This window comes from Notolepis coatsorum, assembly GCF_963971535.1.
Source record: "Notolepis coatsorum genome assembly, chromosome: 13".
Classification (NCBI taxonomy): domain Eukaryota; kingdom Metazoa; phylum Chordata; class Actinopteri; order Aulopiformes; family Paralepididae; genus Notolepis; species Notolepis coatsorum.
The window spans coordinates 27,364,991-27,378,132 of record NC_140177.1 but is presented as its reverse complement, the minus strand read 5'-3'; the positions used below and the strand labels follow the sequence as shown (position 1 = coordinate 27,378,132).

General features: G+C 46.0%; 1 protein-coding gene across 1 annotated transcript in view; it reads left to right on the top strand.

Moving 5' to 3' along the window:
- Positions 1 to 13,142, top strand: part of pigk (phosphatidylinositol glycan anchor biosynthesis, class K) — a 95,668-nt gene that overhangs the window by 61,248 nt on the left and 21,278 nt on the right. The gene's annotated exons all lie outside the window — the stretch shown is intronic.

The window sequence follows — 13,142 nt, the reverse complement described above, 5'->3', positions numbered from 1 at the left end:
TGTTTAAAGTGAGTGTGTACATGTGGATGTGTGTGCAGTGTGTGTAGATGATGGGTTGTTACATAGTGTCATTGTCATTGAGCATCCTGATGGCCTGTGGATAGAAGCTCCTTCTGAGTCTCTCTGTAATGGCCATGAGACTCCGGTAGCGCTTGCCTGACCACAGCAGTTCAAAGAGGCAGTTGTTTGGGTGGCTGGAGTCTTTGATTATTCTCTTAGCCTTGGCCCTGCACCGCTTGTTATAAATGTCCTGGAGAGTGGGAAGCCCACCTCCAATTGTGCGCTCGGCTGAACGGGACACTCTCTGTAGTCTGCTGCGGTCTTGTGCGGTGCTATTCCCAAACCAGGAGGTGATGTTACCAGTCAGGATGCTCTCTATTGTGCACAGAGCACCCGTACTGTTCATGTAGGTGCAACAAGGCAGTGTTCAAAGAGACAGACCCACAGAGCACCCGTACTGCACGTGTAGGTGCAACAAAGCAGCGTTAATGAGAAAGCGGACAACAGCAGACTAATAGCAGGGCATCTTTTAATCTTTTAATTTGAGCTCTGGGGAATTGTATTATTGGACAGACGGGATGGCATATAGAGTTTTTGTATTTTCTTTCTTTCAGTGACACACACATACACACACATTATCTTCGCAATGTTACTATGTTTTTATTTGTAGTAACACTTGAAATAGTTTTCCAATGCAGATTTCTGATTTCTTTGACAGTTTCCATCCTTACTTTGCCTATGCGCTACTGTTATATTGACGACTGACACAACGTAATGCGTAGTGTGCATCTATTGCCACAAGGACTAGTTCAATGACCAATGACCCTGTTCTAGATGGGGTGACGTTACAATACGCAGTAAATCTGTGCTTCAAAGATCTCGTGTAAGGAGCGTGATGCCGTGTGAAGCTGTGATTCTGGGACACTCAGAGGAAGGTGTTGCAACAAGCAGCTGGTAATATTTAGCAGGTGTAAGTGGGATCACTTACAGTGGGGCGACAGTGGCTCAGTAGGTAGAGCAGTCGCCCGGTAGTCGAAAGGTTCCCAGTTCGATTCCCGGGCAGTGTGTCGAAGTGTCCTTGAGCAAGGCACTTAACCCCTAACTGCTCCCGATGAGCAGGTTGGCACCTTGCATGGTCGTCAGTGTGTGAATGTGTGAGTGAATGTGAGGTCAAGCGCTTTGGATGACCATTTATATTTTTTTCATGGCAGGCAAGGTGACCATTTTAGGAAATGCAAAGAAAGGCATCGCTAGAAGCGCCACCTGCACATGTGTCCTTCAAAACGACAGATCATCCATGAGTAAGTGAGTGGATGAGTGAGTGAGTGGATGAGTGAGTGAGTGGATGGATGAGTGAGTGAGTGAGTGGATGAGTGAGTGAGTGAGTGGATGAGTGAGTGAGTGAGTGAGTGAGTGAGTGAGTGGATGAGTGAGTGAGTGAGTGGATGAGTGAGTGAGTGAGTGAGTGAGTGAGTGGATGAGTGAGTGAGTGAGTGGATGAGTGAGTGAGTGAGTGGATGAGTGAGTGAGTGGATGAGTGAGTGAGTGAGTGAGTGGATGAGTGAGTGGATGAGTGAGTGAGTGAGTGAGTGAGTGAGTGAGTGAGTGAGTGAGTGGATGAGTGAGTGAGTGGATGAGTGAGTGAGTGAGTGGATGAGTGAGTGAGTGGATGAGTGAGTGAGTGAGTGAGTGAGTGAGTGAGTGAGTGAGTGAGTGAGTGAGTGAGTGAGTGAGTGAGTGAGTGAGTGAGTGAGTGAGTGAGTGAGTGAGTGAGTGAGTGAGTGAGTGAGTGAGTGAGTGAGTGAGTGAGTGAGTGAGTGAGTGAGTGGATGAGTGAGTGACCACAATTTGCCGCTCATAGCCCACGGCGGGAGTCCTGCACACCATGGGGTAAAAAAGGAAAAAAACACTCCCGATTCCATACGAATGTGAGCCATTTACCATGTTGAGAGGACCTATCGTTTTCACATCCATTTCACAGAGTAAGTGGATTGACAAAGTGCTCAATTGAAAATCCCTTTACGGAACATGAAACGGTCTGAATTGAATCCGAGCTCATCTCCCATGCTAAGTGAATCGCGGGAGGGGGGGGGGGGGGCTGAGACGCTGCTCCGGTATCTCTCGCATAATACACACCAGCTTGGAGCTTGTCGAGAGCTCCGCGCGACATGGCCGTCCTGTCTGTCAGTCAAACCCTCTGCTGCACCACACAGACGGAACAGAGGGAGACTTTCGCTCAACCGCAGAGAAATTATTTAGGACCGGGGCAAGAAAGGGTAAGGAAGTCGGAGCGTGAGAGAGAATGAAAACGGAGTAGAGTAAAGTAAGTAAAACTTTATTTCTATAGAGCCCTTCTCAGCACAAGTGAACAGAGTGCTTTACAACAGTAATATATAACATCAATAAAATACAGTAAGGGGAAACATTTGAAGAAAATAACAAAACAAAAAGACATATAGGTGTTGTTTAAAAGCCTGCCTGTTGAGGTAAGTTTTTAGCTGCCTCTTAAAGGGGACATGCATTGCTATTCCTAGCACTATTTGGGCAACTTTACACAATTCCTGTGAGTCTATTGAACACATCTGTAAGTAGGGGAGGAAACAAACGTTTTGGCTTACCAGCCAAACAGATTTTTTTACCAGCCAAAAATCTAATTGTGATAATTACTTCTTTGTATGTCTTCGTCTAAATTGATTTTCAATCATAGTAATAATCACACCGTGTCTCTACTCTTTAAAATATTTATTAGCATAAAACATTAAGTGTCTCTACTCCACAATATTAGCATACAACATGTATTAATCACACTGTCTCTACTCTCTCAAAAATATTAGGATATCACATATTAACATAAAGAGGGAACTATTCTGGACTGGGTTGGGCTGAACTGGGCAGTGAAAGATGCTGGACTGGACTGGGTTGGGCAGGGGAAGTTGGGCTGGACTGGGTTGGACTGGGCTGGGCAGTGAAAGAACCAAGCATTTCACTGTAATTAATAGCTAAATAAAACAACTTGAACTTGACTTGTTACATTTGCACTCTGGTTGGATGCCAAACGTATTCTGGTTGTACTGTACTTGTGCTGTATGATGACAATACATTGGAATCGAATCTCATGTCAACGCTAGGGGTTCAGCAGGTCTGAATGACAAGTATGACAACATCACCGTTGTGAAGGGCATATGGGCGAGTCGTGATATGGGGGGAAACCCGGTAATAATTCGGTAATAATAAAATGTCACTCGGCTGCATTTAAGCAAAGCCAAAGCCGCTCAGTATAGTCCACTATGTTGAACGCGCGTTATGGTAGCTTGTTACATGCTAGGTAGCTAGCCGGCTAATGCTGGTTGACTTGTCATTCTCATCCGACTCGAAGGAGAACGTTGTGTGCTGTTGTTCGCCCCCATGTCAGACCGCACTGATAGTGATATCCGAAAGCAACGAATCTACATGCAATTATTTTCATCCACTGATGTGTTTTTGTCTAAGTTTGTCTACGTTGTCAAGCCGGTGACAGGAGTCTGTAGGTCTGCACGCAGTGGTGTGTCCACTTCCCCTAGATGGGTGGCATCTTCTAGAAAACGAGTGTTCGTTGGAGGAGCTTAGAGCGCATCTGTACAACGATGATGTTCATTGGTTATGGTCGGATTATTATGAGGCGCAAATGGGAGGAATCATAAGGGGGGAGTCAGAGTTCGGCTTGTGCCAGTGAGCGAATCAGCAGATTGCAGAATGATTTTTTTGTTTTGTTTGGTTTACTACTCGCCAGTGTGGCGAGTGCTCTTCATGAATCACTCGCCAAACATAAAAAATACTCATTTGGCGAGTAAAGTGGCCTAATTTCCTCCCCTGTCTGTAAGCTTTTATTAAAAAAATCATTATTTTATATTTCTAATCAAGTACTCAAAAGCCAAATTTTTCTCACTTTGGATTTCAGGCTGTGTTGGCCTGGCTCCGCCCATAAAGATATTACAGTGATATGCTGGTGCTCGACTGCGAGGGAGAGAGAGAGAGAGAGAGATAGAGAGGGAGAGAGAGAGGGACACACGGAGGCACGGAGCACTGTGTAAACGCTGCGTGTGTGAGAGAAGACGGGTCCCTCTCTCTCCATCTCTCTCCCTCTATCTCTCCCTCTCTCTCGCTCGTCCGCTCTCTGCTCGCAGTCAAAACCCGTTTGAGGAAGTGTCGGGTTACACTATGCGCTCTCTGCCTCGCTCTGTTTGAGGAAGTGATATTTCCACTCTCTCTGCTGTCAACCATAGATGAATGAATGAATGAATGAAAACTTTATTTAACAGATTGCAGAATGGGTACAATACAGTACGGCTCAATACATACAATTGTTAAGGGGATTGTCACATAGCAATGTCACAAGACAATATATAATATAAGCTGGAACGGGCTGTATGTGAAAACCAGCCCCTCCAGTAGTGCATTAAGCACAGGTCCCAGGCAGGTAAAGAAAATAACACAAGGCGTTGTTCCAAATAGTAAATGATATTTATTATAGCGGGGATTTAAACCCACTGTTCCCAAAGAGGAAATAATATTTATTATCGTGGGGATTTAAACCCACTGTTCCCAAAGAGGAAATAATATTTATTATCGTGGGGATTGAAACCCACAGCACAAACACAAAGGGCAAAAGGTAATGGGAGAACAAACAGGCAATATATAAATACGACCAAACAACACTAAGCAAAATATAAAGTAAACACTGGGAACCACCCAGCCATAGAGCACTACAGTATAAGGGAATACTAATTATATATATATATAATACAATATAATATACAGTGTTCTACTTAGCACCAGAGCAACACAAATAGATATATATATATATATATACTCACTTCCAAGCAGGAAGGCAAATGGCTCTAAGGCCCACAACAATAGTATATATATCCTGCTACTGGAGTCCACACACAGTGGCAAACAAAGCAATGGCAACCTCCCAATCCTCTGATCAACTGTGAACTGACAGAGAATGAGGCGCCCCGATGTGTGCCACCTCCCAATCTCTTAACCACCCATCTCCACTGCCTGTCTTGAAGATGCACCAATCATTTACATTTACATTTAGTCATTTAGCTGACGCTTTTATCCAAAGCGACTTACAAGTTCTGTACGACAAGCCATCAGGAAGGGCACAACTCTATCAGCTGAGTAACAATGTTCATCAAAGTGTTGAGTGCTACAGTGTAGGTTAGTTTATTAGGACAAGTGCATGACAGTACGGTTAGTTAGGGTTAGATTTTTTTTTTTTTTTTATATATATTTTTTTTTAATTCAGATAATGGTTGAAGAAGTGCGTCTTTAGTCGACGGCGAAAGATTGGACGTGATTCGGCTGTCCTAACTGGGGTGGGTAGTTCATTCCACCATTGTGGGGCAAGGACTGAGAATAGGCGACTTCTCTTTGATGACCCTCCCGGAGCTTGGATAGGAGTAGGTCTGAGGCGGCCAGAAGATGCAGAGCGTAGGGGTCTTGAGGGTGTGTAGTTAGAGACCATTGACCGGAGGTAGGCGGGAGCGGTTCCCTTTGCCGCACGGTATGCTAGGTCGAGGGCCTTGAAGCGGATTCGTGCAGCAATGGGGAGCCAGTGCAGGTCCCTAAGAAGTGGGGTGACATGGGCCGACTTCGGTAGGTTTGAGATCAGGCGGGCCGCTGCGTTCTGAATGAGTTGAAGAGGCTTAGTGGCAGTGGCCGGGAGGCCAGCGAGCAGTGCATTGCAGTAGTCGAGGCGGGAGATGACTGTTGATTGGACGAGGAGTTGGGTGGCTTCTTTTGTCAGGAAGGGGCGGATCCTTCTGACGTTGCTCAGGAGGAATCGGCAGGTTCTAGTCGTCGCTGCGATGTGAGCAGAGAAGTTCAACTGGTCGTCGAGGACAACACCAAGGTTCTTGGCGGTCGGGGACGCAGTCACAGCTGCATTCTCGACTGTGATTGAAAGGTCGGTTAGGGGGGAGGATTTGGCCGGCAGGTGGAGCAATTCTGTTTTGCTTAGGTTCAGTTTGAGGTGGTTGGACGTCATCCAGGCAGAGATGTCGGACAGACAGGCCGAGATCCGCTCAGAGACGTGGATATCTGAGGGAGGGAAGGAGAGGAAGAGTTGAGTATCGTCGGCATAACAATGGTAGGAGAAGCCATGAGACGTTGTTACCCAGTGATTTAGTGTAGAGGGAGAAGAGAAGGGGTCCTAAAACCGAGCCCTGGGGGACACCCGTCCGCAGGGGGCGGGTGGCCGACAGGGTCCCTCTCCATGACACTTGGTAGGAGCGGTCATTGAGGTATGATGACAGCCATGTCAGCGCAGAGCCAGCCACTCCCATTCCTGCGAGGGCCGCAAGGAGGATCTGGTGGTTGACTGTGTCGAAGGCTGCAGATAGATCTAGGAGAATCAGGACAGAGGAGAGGCCTTTCGCTTTTGCTAAGTGAAGTGCCTCTGTGACCGCAATGAGGGCTGTCTCTGTGGAGTGACCAGTCCAATCAGGGGCAACCAATCCAATCAGGGAGATGAGTGGCATCTGCGGAAACAGAAACAGCGATTAGGAGATGACACAACACCACACATAGAAAACAACACAAATAATATACTAACCTGATGTTCAGATGGTGTCATAAATACAGGAATAATGGTAATGCTCAACCCACGTACTCATGTACGTCACACCTCCCCCCATAAGAGCGAACCTGCAGGGTGAGCAAAACATTATTACTTATTACCCAACATGAGGTTAGTACACACACTAGGGAGAACAGAAACAACAAAAAAAATGCTCCTCCCACAATCACCCACCAAATGGGCACACCAGCACCACACAGGCCCCGCTCCGGGCCCACACGGTCGACCACCACCACACCCAAAACACACACACACACACACAATGCCCCTAGGCACATCACCCAACACCAGACGCATCAGCCGTCGGAACGTGGCCGGTGCATTCCCTATCCCGAAGGCCATAACTGGAACAAGACAGGCACCGTCACGTTCACCCTCCTGCAGCACAGAAAACGGAGAGACACATTAGCACTGGGAGCCAGAAGGCCAAGGAGAGCCCCAGGGACCATGTAGCACACACCGGCTACTGTATGCAAACCGTTCTCAAAATGTGGTGAAATCCAACTCACAAATAACCATGTCAAACGCACATGGTCAGCTACACACCCAGCCTCCACCGCTTTAGAGCGATCAATTGCTCGGGCGACACTGCTTGATGAATGTCAAATTCAGGTGGTAGTGAACGTCTTCCATCATCATCTCTCCAATAGTTACAATATGATGATGAAGATGGTTCGGGAATTACCAGCTTCCCCTGAACGCTACACACAGCAACCTCTTCCATCTCTCCAACAGATGGCCCCCTGCCCTCGGCGAGAGCCTCACCACAGACAGAGTCACTCAATGCCAAAACTTGAGTTCGCTTCCCGTCCTGTGCCTTGGTGACAACACAAGCAGAAAACACATTGGGGTGAATATCAATCAATTCATCACAACACAAGTCAGTCAATGGAGCCTTTTCAACCTCCACTACAGGGATCACACTCTCCCCAGCGAACTCGTTCCCCATGACAAAATCAACCCCCACACCTTTTGGTTTCTGGGCTGACTTTCTTTTGTCCTGTCGCTTCCACAGCGTACGACATCCTTTTACCACATGGCCTGTCTCTTTACAATAATTGCACACCACCGGTCTCCTAGACGGCGGCGAGCGTGGTGGGGATGCTGACTCAATCAACGCATCGCACAGAACTTTCCCCCCAGCTATATCATTCCCCATGATAAAATCAATTCCGGCTACCGGAAAAGAGGAACGAACCGCCACGGGAAAACAACCTGTGACTAGCTTTGACCGCACATGTATCATATGTAACGGAGCGGGCGTGTAGCCCATTTCTATCCCGCACACAATAGCACTTGATTTACAAGACGACTCCACATTTAACGGCAATACATCCGCCAGCATAAAGGACTGTGAACCACCTGTATCACGAAGGATCCTCACCTCGCGCTGGTCACAGACTTTACCCGACAGTGACACAAAACCAGAAGACATAAAAGGATCAAAACAACTGTCTGGTTTCTCCCGCCCAGGGCGTGAGACAGTGCTAATCAACCGCACCACCATTGGTTCCTGAGCTGGCCTGTCAGTATTTTGCCGATCGCGTACAAATGCATAACAGTCCGCCACCAAATGACCTGGCTTCCTACAATAATTACAATGTCTTTTTTCAGACGGAGGCGAGCGTGGCCGATACGCACGCTCGCCATCTCCCCGAAATGGTAATTCCCGAGAGGGAAACGCACCGTTTTAACACACACAGTATCGTTACGCACCGAAGCATGTTTGTGCGTCAACGCCAATTAATCCGCCAAAACAGCAGCGTCTTGGAGAGTAGACACTTTCTGTTAATTCAGATACAGTTTGGTTCGTTCGGGCATACAGAGTTTAAATTGTTCCATGAGTATTAACTCGCTCATGGCTGCAAGATCCTGCACCTTACTCGCCGCGCACCATCGTTCAAAAAGATTCCTCTGTTCACGGGAGAAATCTATTTGTTTGAGAAGGGGACTTTCTGAGCGAGCGAAAACGCTGTCTATATGCTTCGGGAACCAACTCATACACACGTAAAACAGCATTCTTCACCCGCTCATAACTTTGACTGTCTGCCATAGTTAATGACGCTACCGCTGCACTGGCTTTGCCAGTGAGCCTGGTCTGAAGCAAAATTACCCACATATCCTCCGGCCAATGCAGAGCCTGTGCAATCCGCTCAAAAGCAGAAAAATAAGCCTCTACTTCTGATTCTCGGAACATGGGTACCAGATTAACGTGCTGGTCGATATTAAAGCGAGCCGGGGAAACCCCAGCTGGAGAGGAGGTAGCACTACCACTACCAACTCCAGCCTCCAACCTCAGCCTCTCTATGGCCAGTTGAAGTTCCCTGTCTTTTTCCTCCTTTCTCTCCACTCTGTCCCTCTCGTCCTTTCTCTCCTCTCTATCTTGTACAGCTGCTCTCTCTTCTCTGTCTCGTACAGCTGCTCTGTCCTCTCTGTCTCTCTCTCTCTCTTCCCTGTCTCGCTCCTCCCTGCGCAAAAGCGCTCTCTCCTCCATCTGGAGACGGGCAAAACGCAGACTAGAGCGCGTATGGCCAGAAGACGTGGATTCTTTATCTGAATCCCCCGCGCCCTCACTTTCAGCTCTGGGCGTACTACCATTCTTCCTAATAGCACCACCCTCCGGGTTAAGATCACGCAAGGGAGAGTCAACCCATTCGCCAGTGTTTCCAACCTCCTGGTCACTATGACTCACTACTCCCCGAGCCGTGCTGAACACCTGTTGCTCCACCAACCCCGCTATTACAGCCGCCTTCATATCAGCCTTGGACTGGGAACTATGCACCGCAATATTATAATGCTTAGCAATAAGGCATAATTCCGCCTTAGTGCAACCTTCCACCTGATCCTCTGTTGGATCCGCCACAAAGACTTCAAAAACAAACGCCGACGCAGCCATAATATGTCTTTATGCGTGACTTATGATACACCCAAAAAAATATATATAGATCACGTCCTCACTTAGTTAACCATGACCGTGCGCAATAATAATAGACACATTCTGCTTTTACACCTCTTAACCAAAACAATCCAACTGACCACATCTACCAAATGAAAACAATAACAAATGTTCCTAACCACTCAATTAGGAGTCACCTGTGTCACTCTAGCCTATCCCAGCTAAACTACTCCCATACCGGGATGAAGGCTACACATATATTCAGTCGCTTACCGATTTCATTGCGCGCTCCACCGGAATCACGACTCGTGCCCCCCACCCTCTAGCCAAGCAGGTGACCCCCCCCCCTGTTACCTATGTGGTAGAAAAAAGAGATCTGGTCAAGAGCATACACGAATGGTTAATTATTATATAAAACACAGCATGGATACATAAATACTAATAAACAACAACGCCACTTTACCTGATACCATCAGCCCCTATGTCAAACGTACACAGCAGACCGGCATTGAGCCCCCCATGTCACAAGGACATGAAAGACCGGAAATGAGCCCCCATGTCACATAGCAATGTCACAAGACAATATATAATATAAGCTGGAACGGGCTGTATGTGAAAACCAGCCCCTCCAGTAGTGCATTAAGCACAGGTCCCAGGCAGGTAAAGAAAATAACACAAGGCGTTGTTCCAAATAGTAAATGATATTTATTATAGCGGGGATTTAAACCCACTGTTCCCAAAGAGGAAATAATATTTATTATCGTGGGGATTTAAACCCACTGTTCCCAAAGAGGAAATAATATTTATTATCGTGGGGATTGAAACCCACAGCACAAACACAAAGGGCAAAAGGTAATGGGAGAACAAACAGGCAATATATAAATACGACCAAACAACACTAAGCAAAATATAAAGTAAACACTGGGAACCACCCAGCCATAGAGCACTACAGTATAAGGGAATACTAATTATATATATATATAATACAATATGATATAATATAATATACAGTGTTCTACTTAGCACCAGAGCAACACAAATAGATATATATATATACTCACTTCCAAGCAGGAAGGCAAATGGCTCTAAGGCCCACAACAATAGTATATATATCCTGCTACTGGAGTCCACACACAGTGGCAAACAAAGCAATGGCAACCTCCCAATCCTCTGATCAACTGTGAACTGACAGAGAATGAGGCGCCCCGATGTGTGCCACCTCCCAATCTCTTAACCACCCATCTCCACTGCCTGTCTTGAAGATGCACCAATCAGGGGCAACCAATCCAATCAGGGAGATGAGTGGCATCTGCGGAAACAGAAACAGCGATTAGGAGATGACACAACACCACACATAGAAAACAACACAAATAATATACTAACCTGATGTTCAGATGGTGTCATAAATACAGGAATAATGGTAATGCTCAACCCACGTACTCATGTACGTCACAGGGATGCAGACCTGAGAAAGACGTTTGTCTTGTTTCTATCAGGGTCCCCCATTTTCAATTCATATAGAGGGGGCGTTAGTTATGCAAATCAGTACCCTATTCACGTCAGCAATGTTCACGTCAGCAATGCCGTCAAATCAGTTGTTTTTCTGATTTCTGTTTTATAAAAAAAAAATCCCCTTTCCCTGTTACCCTTCGAACCCTTCGAGTCTCTGCAGTGGTAGGCGAGTGCTTAGACCTCTACGCTACCCAGCCACCCCTGGGATACATACTTTAAAGTGCATGTAAACACACACACACACACACACACTGTCATGTTCCGTGGTATGCAGGAATGGAACTCTCTTCCCAGACATGTTAAGCAGGAGAATAGTAAATGCCGTTTCAAAATCGTGGTAAAACAACATTTTCAACCAAAGAAATTGACATTCCCTAATAGATAGTGTGTACGTAAATTAAAATGTATGTGTCTGATAAAGAGATAGGTATATATGGATGAAAAGGCATGTGTCTGATAGGGATATATTATTAAAATATTGTATAATTTTGTATTTTTATATTGTATTATGAATTTGATTAGGGTTTTTACTGTTGTTTTAATTGTCTGTATGACATGTAAATGTTGTGAGTGTATAAGGGTTTTTATTGTTGTTTTAATGGTCTGTATGTCATGTAAATGTTATGAGTGTATAAGGGTTTTTATTGTTGTTTTAATTGTCTGTATGACATGTAAATGTTGTGAGTGTATACGTCTGTAACTGTATTTTATGTGTTATGGACCCCAGGAAGAATAGCCCCAGCACTGCTGTGGCTAATGGGGATCCAAATAAACTTAAACTTAAACACACACACACACACACATAGACACACACGCCTAAGCAGCACAACTAAGCAGCACGTTCTTACCTCACGTATCTCACTCTTGACAATCTTTCAGGATAGTTTTTTTCTTTTTTAATCAAAAAGGAAATCTGATTCATGTGCAACAGTTGTGTATGACTGTCGTGGCTCTGAACTGAAGTGACAGCCACCCAGCGCAGCCACCCCATCTGTCTCTGAACTGAAGTGACAGTCACCCAGCGCAGCCACACCATCTGTCTCTGAACTGAAGTGACAGTCACCCAGCGCAGCCACACCATCTGTCTCTGAACTGAAGTGACAGCCACCCAGTGTAGCCACACCATCTGTCTCTGAACTGAAGTGACAGCCACCCAGTTTAGCCACACCATCTGTCTCTGAACTGAAGTGACAGCCACCCAGCGCAGACACCCCATCTGTCTCTGAACTGAAGTGACAGCCACCCAGCGCAGCCACCCCATCTGTCTCTGAACTGAAGTGACAGCCACCCAGCGCAGCCACCCCATCTGTCTCTGAACTGAAGTGACAGCCACACCATCTGTCTCTGAACTGAAGTGACAGCCACCCCATCTGTCTCTGAACTGAAGTGACAGTCACCCAGTGTAGCCACACCATCTGCCCACAGAGACACTAGAGTCCGTCTTTCTGCACAACAGCTCCTTTCTCTCTGAATAATGGCTGTGCTCATAACAAAATCTTAATTTATCTGAGGTATAATTCACATACTCCCGCCTGGACTATTGCAACTCCCTCCTCACTGGCATCACCTCCCGCTCCCTCCATAAACTGCAGATGGTCCAAAACTCAGCCGCCCGCCTCCTCACTAACACCCGGTCCCGTGAACACATCACTCCTGTCCAAGTTCAAGTTTCTTCAAGTTCAAGTTTCTTTATTAGTTGTCATACAGAAGTACAGAATACTTTTATACAAAATGCTTCTTTCTGTTACGCTCCAGAGACTGTGCTAGACAAAAATAGATGAGTATAAAATAAGTATAGCAAGTATAAAATAGAAGTCAAGTACGTAGACACAAGTGTTCAGTATGTACATATATACAATGTTCAATGCAGAGTAGAAGTAACTGAGTTACCATTACCATACAATATAGTATACTATACAATATAAAATATACAATATACTATACAGTGCAAAGCAGAAATGGGATGGGGTACAATTTAGGTACAATTTACAGTAAGGTGTAATGAGGTATGGGTTGTAGTGCAAATTCTTTACCAATAAATATAAAGTGTGTTTAGGTGTTCTAAAGTGGGTGCTGCAGTGAGTTGTTTGTTTAAAGTGAGTGTGTGCG